The sequence below is a fragment of the Doryrhamphus excisus genome, linkage group LG23, assembly GCF_037039965.1.
Source record: "Doryrhamphus excisus strain RoL-2023G ecotype Guam linkage group LG23, RoL_Dexc_Guam_v1.1, whole genome shotgun sequence".
Taxonomy (NCBI): Eukaryota; Metazoa; Chordata; class Actinopteri; order Syngnathiformes; family Syngnathidae; genus Doryrhamphus; species Doryrhamphus excisus.
The window spans coordinates 3,741,840-3,752,500 of NC_136379.1; the positions used below are offsets into that span (position 1 = coordinate 3,741,840).

At 46.1% G+C, this 10,661-nt stretch overlaps 1 protein-coding gene, 8 non-coding genes and 2 pseudogenes across 9 annotated transcripts in view; 1 reads left to right on the forward strand and 10 right to left on the reverse strand.

The window, feature by feature from the left end:
* LOC131129485 (uncharacterized) overlaps window positions 1-10,661 on the reverse strand; it is a 73,700-nt gene that overhangs the window by 19,778 nt on the left and 43,261 nt on the right. The window lies entirely within an intron of this gene.
* Window positions 3,568-3,641, reverse strand: trnan-guu (transfer RNA asparagine (anticodon GUU)). Its single transcript has one exon. It is a non-coding gene; the product is annotated as a tRNA-Asn (tRNA).
* Window positions 4,340-4,413, reverse strand: trnan-guu (transfer RNA asparagine (anticodon GUU)). Its single transcript has one exon. It is a non-coding gene; the product is annotated as a tRNA-Asn (tRNA).
* trnas-gcu (transfer RNA serine (anticodon GCU)) lies at window positions 7,102-7,183 on the forward strand. The gene has a single exon. It is a non-coding gene; the product is annotated as a tRNA-Ser (tRNA).
* Window positions 9,136-9,254, reverse strand: LOC144895082 (5S ribosomal RNA). Its single transcript, XR_013625684.1, has one exon. It is a non-coding gene; the product is annotated as a 5S ribosomal RNA (ribosomal RNA).
* On the reverse strand, window positions 9,367-9,485 carry LOC144894950 (5S ribosomal RNA). The gene has a single exon (XR_013625511.1). It is a non-coding gene; the product is annotated as a 5S ribosomal RNA (ribosomal RNA).
* Window positions 9,597-9,715, reverse strand: LOC144895191 (5S ribosomal RNA). The gene has a single exon (XR_013625714.1). It is a non-coding gene; the product is annotated as a 5S ribosomal RNA (ribosomal RNA).
* Window positions 9,828-9,946, reverse strand: LOC144894990 (5S ribosomal RNA). Its single transcript, XR_013625564.1, has one exon. It is a non-coding gene; the product is annotated as a 5S ribosomal RNA (ribosomal RNA).
* Window positions 10,059-10,177, reverse strand: LOC144895017 (5S ribosomal RNA). The gene has a single exon (XR_013625597.1). It is a non-coding gene; the product is annotated as a 5S ribosomal RNA (ribosomal RNA).
* On the reverse strand, window positions 10,290-10,408 carry LOC144895179 (5S ribosomal RNA; annotated as a pseudogene).
* On the reverse strand, window positions 10,521-10,639 carry LOC144895099 (5S ribosomal RNA; annotated as a pseudogene).

Here is a 10,661-nt window from a genome sequence, read left to right on the forward strand (position 1 = left end):
AACGTCATACTCTTTGGATTCAAGCACCTTCTGGCGTAATGGGATCCACAACAATCATGTCAGTTGTGGATGCAACGTCAATTCGTTCTTGAAGGGCAAGTGACAAAAAGTAGTACATGGTTCAGAAATCAGCTGCCAAAGTTTCACTGACCAAGCACTGATAGGATTTGAACCCAAGATCTCCTGTTAACTAGACAGGAACTTTGACCAGCTTAGCCACAGTGCCCGCAATGCATCTGGCACCAACACAAAAACAATTCGCCAATGGGGAAAAATGTCTGTTACGGTTCAGGAGTCATTCTGAATACTGCCCTTTCGCAGGAAAAGAGCCTTTGTACTTTTTCAACATGAGCTCTAAAGAAAGGTATAAGCTGAGATATACTTCATTGGCCGGGAATCGGACCCGGGCCTCCCGCTTGGCAAGCGAGAATTCTACCAATGAACCACCAATGCCACGTTGGGAAACACTGTCGGAGAACAAATTAAATTGTCGAGTGATTGTGCCTCTGCAAAGTGGCGATGAATGACAAAACATCACAACACACACACGGGATGCCAGGGGAGGCCGAGTACTAACAGAGCTGAGCGAGAGGGCATAAGAAAAAAATTAGTGACCTTGTGGTGGTTACCCGACAGCACCAAGGATATGGTGCACGTCTGATGCGTAATGCATGCCAGGTGATGTTCATCTAGCGAGCAGACATTCTTGTGGGGGACAAGCTCAACAGTAGGAATGTTAAGAGAACTGACCAGTCCGCAAATCTCCTCCACCCCCTGTCCGAAAGTGGCGGTTCTGCAGGATGCAGCTAAAGCAGGGTCCGAACAGCCCCCACACCCACACTGGCTTTCCAGGGCAAGCAGGGAAGTACATCTACTGCCCTGCCAAAGTCTTCTATATCTATAGAGAGCATGGGATGGAAAGAGAGATGAGCTTGAGGGAGTTCCGGGCCTCTCCTTTTTATGAAAAGGAGAAACAACGGCACCAAAATAAATGAACATTTTTTTTCATTGTTCATAGCTTGTGATTAGTATTCATTTTTTTTATCTTTGAGAGTGTTTTTGAGTGTGGCATGGCTACCTGATAAATATTCTTTGTTACATTGCATTGATTTTGTGTTTTATTTCAAGCACTGCTATCAACATAAGCCTGATATGAATAGTTTGTGTAATCATATAGGGATTAATTGGAAAAAAATGATATTGTGGAGAAGAAAATGGTGACTTGACTGATGCTTAGACGGGATTCGAACACCTGACTTCATTTCTCCGAAGTCTCTCTGCTTCTCTGACGTCTGTCTCGCATCCTGATTGGCTGGCAGCAAACATCAACAACGCGGCCGCCGCGAGCTAAGCAGGTCTTTTCTCGGGGAACACAAGGAGCGAGAGGTTCAGTCATCACAGGGAACTTTGGAAGTGTAGTCATCTTAAGTCAGGTTTGCTTTGGTGAACTTCAGAGGCATCATGACCAGTCTGCATCAAAACATTATCTGAAATCCTGTGGCAGGTTTCTGGCATTGATTCTTAATTCAGTTGCCATCCCTGATAGATGGTAATGGTAATGGTAATCATGCCCGCGTGGCAGGCGAGTATCTTTGCTTGTCTGACGTCTGTGTCGCATCCTGATTGGCTGGCAGCAAATGTCAACAACACGCGCGCGGCCCCCGCTTGGCAAGTGAGAATTCTACCACTGAACCACCAATGCCACGTGGGGACACACTGTAAGAAAAACAAAATTCAACTGTCAAGTGGATGAGCCTCTGCAAAGTGGCGCTGAATGACAAAACATCACAACGTCATACTCTTTGGATTCAAGCACCTTCTGGCGTAATGGGATCCACAACAATCATGTCAGCTGTGGATGCAACGTCAATTCGTTCTTGAAGGGCAAGTGACAAAAAGTACTGCTAGGATTTGAACCCAAGATCTCCTGTTTACTAGACAGGAACTTTGACCAGCTTAGCCACAGTGCCCGCAATGCATCTGGCACCAACACAAAAACAATTCGCCAATGGGGAAAAATGTCTGTTACGGTTCAGGAGTCATTCTGAATACTGCCCTTTCGCAGGAAAAGAGCCTTTGTACTTTTTCAACATGAGCTATAAAGAAAGGTATAAGCTGAGATATACTTCATTGGCCGGGAATCGGACCCGGGCCTCCGCTTGGCAAGCGAGAATTCTACCAATGAACCACCAATGCCACGTTGGGAAACACTGTCGGAGAACAAATTAAATTGTCGAGTGATTGTGCCTCTGCAAAGTGGCGCTGAATGACAAAACATCACAACACACGCACGGGATGCCAGGGGAGGCCGAGTACTAACAGAGCTGAGCGAGAGGGCATAAGAAAAAAATTAGTGACCATGTGGTGGTTACCCGACAGCACCAAGGATATGGTGCACGTCTGATGCGTAATGCATGCCAGGTGATGTTCATCTAGCGAGCAGACATTCTTGTGGGGGACAAGCTCAACAGTAGGAATGTTAAGAGAACTGACCAGTCCGCTATCAATGAAGTTCTCGTCCGCCCCAGAGTCAATTAATGCTGTGGTAGGAGAAGCTTCCCCCGCCCAGGATATCGTACCTTCCACCTGAAATTGGAAAAGACCAATGGGGGCAGGTGACCCCATTGTCCGAGAACCAAAATTTTGCTGATGTCAAGGATTAGCTGGCAACATATGCATGGGAGGAAGACACATGGTTTGTGTGAGGGGCTACACAAGTCTTTCCACTTCTAGTTAAAAGCCAGGCACCTCACATCGTTTCCATAAAGTACCAAGGGATTGTCCAGTTGCCCTTGTATTTTGTGGGCAAAAAGGAGGCGTTTGCAAGTGGACCTCAGACCCTATCACTGGTCACCTGAACAGGGACTTGAATCCCGGACACTCAGATCAAAAGTCTAATGTTCAGGTGACTGGCTCAAACTTTGTCTTGTCTGACCACTCTTTTGTCCAGAAGATATTTGGCTAATGTGGTCTGTTTTCTTAAACCTGCAAATGTCCAAATACACAAGGGTATTGTCTTTGTAGGGAGCATTGTAGTACATGTGACATGTATACTACATATGACATCAGAAATGATGGGTATTTATTCAACAGAACAAGAACAACATTTCTTTTAAATAACAGCATAGGAGCTGCTGAAACACAGAGAAGGCACTGCTGGGATTTGAACCAAGGATCTCCTGTTTACTAGACATGTCTGTCAAAAAATCACAACACTATACAGAGTCTTCTCTTACGGGCCCCTGCTTACCAGTTGATGGGGTTTGACTTGATTCCTTTTAACATAAAAGCATTCCGTCATCTCTTAATCTATAATCCTGGCTGGCGCTTTTGCAAAAGCTAATATTTTCAAGCAGAGCTTCTGTGTTTCACCAGACCTGTGCAGAAACAAACTGAAATCTGTGACTTGATCAACCTAACTTCTGATCAAATGTGTTGGACCATGGAAGCTGTAATGTGCTTTTGAAAAGTCATTGACACACAGTTTGCCAATTGGGAACCGCACAAGTGCTGTGCAAGAGTGGAGCGCAAACACGAATGAACAGTGACTCTGATGCATTCAGAGAACGTCCCTGGGTGGGCTCGAACTACCAGCCTCCCGGTTAACAGCCGAGCGCGCTGACCGATTGCGCCACAGAGACTCACACCCTGCCAACTTCTGTTCAGTTGAAGCCATACTAACACATGCTATGCTTCCAGCATGCCCTTTGTTTTGGATGTGACTCGCACCTTCTGGTGTAACAATCGAGGCATTGCAAACCAGGACACCAGCTTTACTCTTTGATGAACGCAAAAGAAGAAGGGAAGATAAGGGATAGGGAGGAGAGGGGAAAGATGCGACCGCCTTTGCTGAGAGCCAGAGAAGAAGCTCTCCTCTCTGCAAGATCAAGTACAGTGTGCCAGAAGATTTTACCTTGTGAGTTGTCCTCATTCAACAAAGGCCGGGATAGCTCAGTTGGTAGAGCATCAGACTTTTAATCTGAGGGTCCAGGGTTCAAGTCCCTGTTCAGGTGGTGAAGGTAGGCCCCTTCCCCGAAATGTTAAACTTACTTCCTTTATCATCCTTCTGTGGTCAAGTAGGAGATGACCGTGCACACAAGGAATAACTTGTTCAAGTACACCTTTTTGAGCAAGCAACATTGCGATCTTCCAGGAGAGGGTGGACATGGTAAACGCCATTCTTAATAATTAAATTGAAGACACAGTACGAGACAGGCACTTTGACCAGCTTAGCCACAACGCCAGCTGTGCATCTGGCACCAACACAAAAACAGTTCGCCAATGGGGAAAAATGTTCATTCAAGGGAGGGAGTCCAAAGTCCAACACGTGTGAATTGAGAGTCCCTGGGTGGGCTCGAACCACCAACCTCTCAGTTAACAGCCAAACGCGCTGACCAATTGCGCGACAGAGACTACAACAGCACACAAGGAATAACTTGTTTAAGTAAACCTTTTCGACCTAGCACCTTTGCGATCTTCCAGGACTGTGGGTAAACACCATTCTCAATAATTAAATTGAAGATATGGCATATCGGCTCCTGAATCAACTTTGCTGCCGCCCTCAGTAACCTCCCAACCAAATTATAAATACCACATGGCTCATCGCTTTTAATGGAATGCAACAGTTTTCCTACCTCATCTGCACTTACCCTCTTAAATTGAAAACTACGCAGTTTATCCTACATTGTCTTGTTCTTTATAATATAATCTGACAGTCTACCATCAACATCTATCATCTGATCTCTAATCATCTTTATTGATGAAAAATTGAGAAATAATGCCAATTTGGACAATTGTCAATCTGCCCCCACTTTGGACACATCGTCGTGTTTCATTGTTTGGCAACTGCTTTGTGACTTCGCCTGTCCCCTTAAAAGCCCCTTCCTTCAGGTTTCCATAGTGTCGTGGTTGTCACGTTTGCCGAACACGCAAAAGGTCCCTAGTTGATTTCACAGCCGACCAAGTTAGGAATTGTGGTCATACAAGAAGGGGGTTTGTTTTTTTGTATTTCGAATAAAATGTTTTCTGCATTTTGAACAATTTTCCACAGGAAAGACATCTTTCAGATGTATCAACAAAAGAGTTGACCGCCCAATGCTGGGCTCGAACCCAGGTGCCTGAGAGTAAGAGTCTCATGCCCTATCGACTGAGCCAAACGGGCCTTTTTCAGGTGTAGATATAATTATTTGTTTTTCTTTTTTTATCGATGTGGCCACCTTGATGTTTGATCAATTCCACAGACAACCTTGTTTCTCAGGGAACAGAAGGAGCGAGACTTTCAGTCATCAGTAGTTCTACAAAAACTCCGACTCAGGCCACATCTTTGTACCCGATATTTCCAATTAATGATCACTCTGCAACTGCCCCTGAACAGACACCCATGTCCACCCTCTCTTGGGGAACATTTGACTCGACTCAATTAAATGACACACTCAAACCAAAAGACCATAGTTGGAATCCTCCCAACCCCGTTGGCACATCATGTCCCCACCCCGAGGTTATCAAACTGGCTCCCAAGGAAATGTTGGAACTTGGGAAAGCATTAAGAATGGCAAGAAGTAGGATTAAGAATCCTACTTGCCAAAAGCCTACCCTATGGTAGAATATAAGATATGCCTTTATTCGTCCCTCAGTGGGGAAATTTGCAAGGTCCCGCAAGTTCCGCAACAGCAGGGGGAGTACCTCAGTATGTTTACAGACCATGGACTCCTCCTAAATTTAGATACATAGCCTTATCCATGCCAAAACCACACAACAACCTTGACCAAATCCTGACTGACATAACTGACTTGGTACATAATCACCGTCTCAACGGAACTTAATTAGCCCAACTGTTGACATTGACCACATGCTCCAAGTATGGTGCTTTTTGTACGGCCATTTAGCCAATTTGGCCAAAGGGGAATTCAGAACACCCTCGTGGCCCATTACCATTTTTATGGTACCTGGCGACTTCAACCAGTGAACTCCACTGTACCGCTTATCCTCATCAATGAGTATTGCCCACCCTTTACCAGCATGGGGACATTCCAACCCAAGATGAGAACACACTGGACCAGGTACACAGCAACATAGTACGTGGCACAGACACAGCTTCACCCTACCCCCACTTTTAGCCCAGACTGAAAAAGCAGAGAAACCCCTTTGCAGCTGAAATTGCTCAGTTGGGAGAGCGTTGGATTGAATCTCTAAAGGTCCCTGGTTCAATCCCAGTATTCAGCACAATCGCTGTTTACATCGTGAGTTGGCAAATAGTTTGTAAAGGGGTGACTTTGTTCTCTTGATTTCATCAACATCGATCACGACAACACAGCCAATTACATATTAAGACCAGACAAGTGCAGTTGAGAGGTGACATACAGAATCCTGATGCATATCATGTTACAATCAGACACAAACAGGATGTAGGACCCGACCTTGAGTTCGCGCAAATGTTCACAGCATTAGGTCTGCAAAGTGTTCAGCTGATGCACATTTACTGGAAAGGAAAATGGGCTTTTGTCACGGTAGCCATGCCGACACAAGCTAAAATGTTTCTCCCGCCAGGACAACACCCACATGAAATTCAAGCTTTGCTCGCAGACGAAAAAGAACCAGCTGGAATGAGCAATCTGCACCTCCAAGTCTGAGTTTATGGTTCTTGCCCAGAAAAGCATAGCTCACAGCCGTGATTGTATAGTGGTTCCTACTCTGTGTTGTGGCCGCAGCAACCACGGCTGATTCAGGGTCATGGCAGGTGTGTGTTGCTTTTGTAATTGTATTGTCTGAAAAGACAAGATTGTCCGTCCACTTGTGTGGTGATGTAAAAATACACTAGTTTTGACCACACCTGTATTTTTAGTAAACATTATTAGCATGCAATGAATCAAAGTATAAGGTACGATGTTGGAGATCAAGAACGCTTTTGTTGGGAAAAAAAGCCATAACATATCATTTCGACAATACGGGTATCAAACCCGCTATTTCTTGCATGTAGAGCAAGAACTCTAGCCTTTGAGTTAAATCCCCCCGCTCCACAAGAAGGCTGCCACAATTTCTGCAACACCAAAACACTAATTAAGATGTGTCATTTTGAATCAACAAGACCATACCCACAAAGGAGATGAGGTGACCGAGAGGTTAAGGTGATGGACTGCTAATCCATTGTGTTCTGCACGCATGGGTTCGAATCCCATCCTCATCGGATTATACTAATGCACCAGTTTTGACACCACCTGGGTTTTTAGGAAACATCATTAGAATGCAATTAATCCAAGTATCCGGTACGATGTGGGAGATTGAGAATGCTTTTTTGGCAAGAAAAAGGCATAATATACCATTTGGAGAATGCAGGCATCGATTCCACTTCATCTCACATGCAAAGTGAGCGCTCTTGTATGAGCGCGTCATACAAGAATGGGATTTGTTTTTGTGTACTTCGAATGAAATGTTTTCCGCATGTTGCAGAATTTTCCACAGGAAAGAAATCTTTAAGATGTATCACCAAAAGAGCTGAACCGCCCAATGTGGGGCTCGAACCCACGACACTGAGATTAAGCGGCTCATGCTCTCCCGACTGAGCTAACCGGGCCTTTTTCAGCCAAGATATCACTTTTTATTTTTTTTTAATTGATGTGGTCTTCTTGATGTTTGATCAATTCCACACCCAACCTAGTTTCTCGGGGAACAAAGGAGCGAGAGGTTCAGTCATAGCTGAGAACTTTGGAAGTGTAGTCATCTGAACCCTCCTGTTATGTTCATTTGTCAGGAACAGCCATGATGTTCCCGGGTCAGTTTGCATGCTTATTTATCTGAAAGATGTCCAAAACCAAAAAAATCTCCACAAGCATTGTTAGTTATTCACTACTAACTCCATTACTAACTATTCTATCAATGTTTAGTGCAATGGTGTACCTTACCTCTCACAGGTAATGGTTTAATTAATTTTAATTAATTAATTGATTTAATTAATCAGAGGCATCATGACCAGTCTGCATCAAAACATTATCTGAAATCCTGTGGCAGGTTTCTGGCATTGATTCTTAATTCAGTGTCCATCCCTGATAGATAAGTAATGGATAGGTAATGGTAATCATGCCCGCGTGGCAGGCGAGTCTCTTTGCTTGTCTGACGTCTGTGTCGCATCCTGATTGGCTGGCAGCAAATGTCAACAACACGTGCACGGCCCCCGCTTGGCAAGTGAGAATTCTACCACTGAACCACCAATGCCACGTGGGGACACACTGTAAGAGAAAAAAAATCAACTGTCAAGTGGATGAGCCTCTGCAAAGTGGCGCTGAATGACAACACATCACAATGTCATACTCTTTGGATTCAAGCACCTTCTGGCGTAATGGGATCCACAACAATCACGTCAGCTGTGGATGCAACGTCAATTCGTTCTTGAAGGGCAAGTGACAAAAATAAGTACATGGTTCAGAAATCAGCTGCCAAAGTTTCACTGACCAAGCACCCACGCACTGCTGGGATTTGAACCCAGGATCTCCTGTTTACTAGACAGGCACTTTGACCAGCTTAGCCACAGAGCCAGCAATGCATCTGACACCAACACAAAAACAGTTCGCCAATGGGGAGAAATGTTCATACAAGGGAGGGAGTCCAAAGTCCAACACATGTGTGAATTGAGAGTCCCTGGGTGGGCTCGAACCACCAACCTCTCAGTTAAAAGCCAAACGTGCTGACCAATTGCGCGACAGCGACTACAACAGCATGACTGCAGTAAGGTTTCACTAAGTGCTGTCCACCTTAACTCTCGGGTGGTCCGGTCTGTTACGTTTCAGGTGTCATTCTGAATACTGCCCTTTCGCAGGAAAAGAGCCTTTGTACTTTTTCAACATGAGCTCTAAAGAAAGGTATAAGCAGAGATATACTGCATTGGCTGGGAATCAGACCCGGGTCTCCCTCTTGGCAAGCGAGAATTCTACCAGTGAACCACCAATGCCACGTTGGGAAACATTCTGATTGGCTGGCAGCAAATGTCAACAACACCCGCGTGGCCTTTTCAGGGTAGTATGGCCGTAAGCTGCCAGGTCAACTGAAAAGATCCTATTTGAAGGCGACGCAGGCCAAACTAGACTCCAGCAAAAAGTGTCAAACAGCGCCCTCTGCTGTCAGGCAAGAGCAGAAACCATAAGACGCTGACAGCATCTGGTATTCCCAGGCGGTCTCCCATCCAAGTACTAACCAGGCCCGCCCCTGCTTAGCTTTCGAGATCGGACGAGATCGGGCGTTTTCAGGGTAGTATGGCCATGAGCTGCCCGGTAAACTGAAAAGATCCTATTTGAAGGCGACGCAGGCCAAACTAGACTCCAGCAAAAAGTGTCAAACAGCGCCCTCTGCTGTCAGACAAGAGCAGAAACCATAAAAAGCGTACAGCACCTGGTATTCCCAGGCGGTCTCCCATCCAAGTACTAACCAGGCCCGCCCCTGCTTAGCTTCCGAGATCGGACGAGATCGGGCGTTTTCAGGGTAGTATGGCCGTAAACTGCCAGGTCAACTGAAAAGATCCTATTTAAAGGCGACGCAGGCCAAACTAGACTCCAGCAAAAGTGTCAAACAGCGCCCTCTGCTGTCAGGCAAGAGCAGAAACCATAAAAAGCTTACAGCACCTGGTATTCCCAGGCGGTCTCCCATCCAAGTACTAACCAGGCCCGCCCCTGCTTAGCTTCCGAGATCGGACGAGATCGGGCGTTTTCAGGGTAGTATGGCCGTAAGCTGCCAGGTCAACTGAAAAGATCCTATTTGAAGGCGACGCAGGCCAAACTAGACTCCAGCAAAAAGTGTCAAACAGCGCCCTCTGCTGTCAGGCAAGAGCAGAAACCATAAAAAGCTTACAGCCCCTGGTATTTCCAGGCGATCTCCCATCCAAGTACTAACCAGGCCCGACCCTGCTTAGCTTCCGAGATCGGACGAGATCGGGCGTTTTCAGGGTAGTATGGCCGTAAGCTGCCAGGTCAACTGAAAAGATCCTATTTGAAGGCGACGCAGGCCAAATTAGACTCCAGCAAAAAGTGTCAAACAGCACCCTCTGCTGTCAGGTAAGAGCAATAACCATAAAAAGCTTACAGCACCTGGTATTCTCAGGCGGTCTACCATTCAAGTACTAACCAGGCCCACCCCTGCTTAGCTTTCGAGACCGGACGAGATCGGGCGTTTTCAGGGTAGTATGGCCGTAAGCTGCCAGGTCAACTGAAAAGATCCTATTTGAAGGCGACGCAGGCCAAACTAGACTCCAGTAAAAACTGTCAAACAGCGCCCTCTGCTGTCAAGCAAGAGCAGAAACCATAAAAAGCTGACAGCATCTGGTATTCCCAGGCGGTCTCCATTCCACGTACGAACCAGGCCCGCCCCTGCTTAGCTTCCGAGATCGGACGAGATCTGGCGTTTTCAGGGTAGTATGGCCGTAAGCTGCCAGGTCAACTGAAAAGATCCTATTTAAAGGCGACGCAGGCCAAACTAGACTCCAGCAAAAAGTGTCAAACAGCGCCCTCTGCTGTCAGGCAAGAGCAGAAACCATAAAAAGCTTACAGCACCTGGTATTCCCAGGCTGTCTCCCATCCAAGTACTATCCAGGCCCGCCCCTGCTTAGCTTCTGAGATCGGACGAGATTGGGCGTTTTCAGGGTAGTATGGCCGTAAGCTGCCAGGTCAACTGAAAAGATC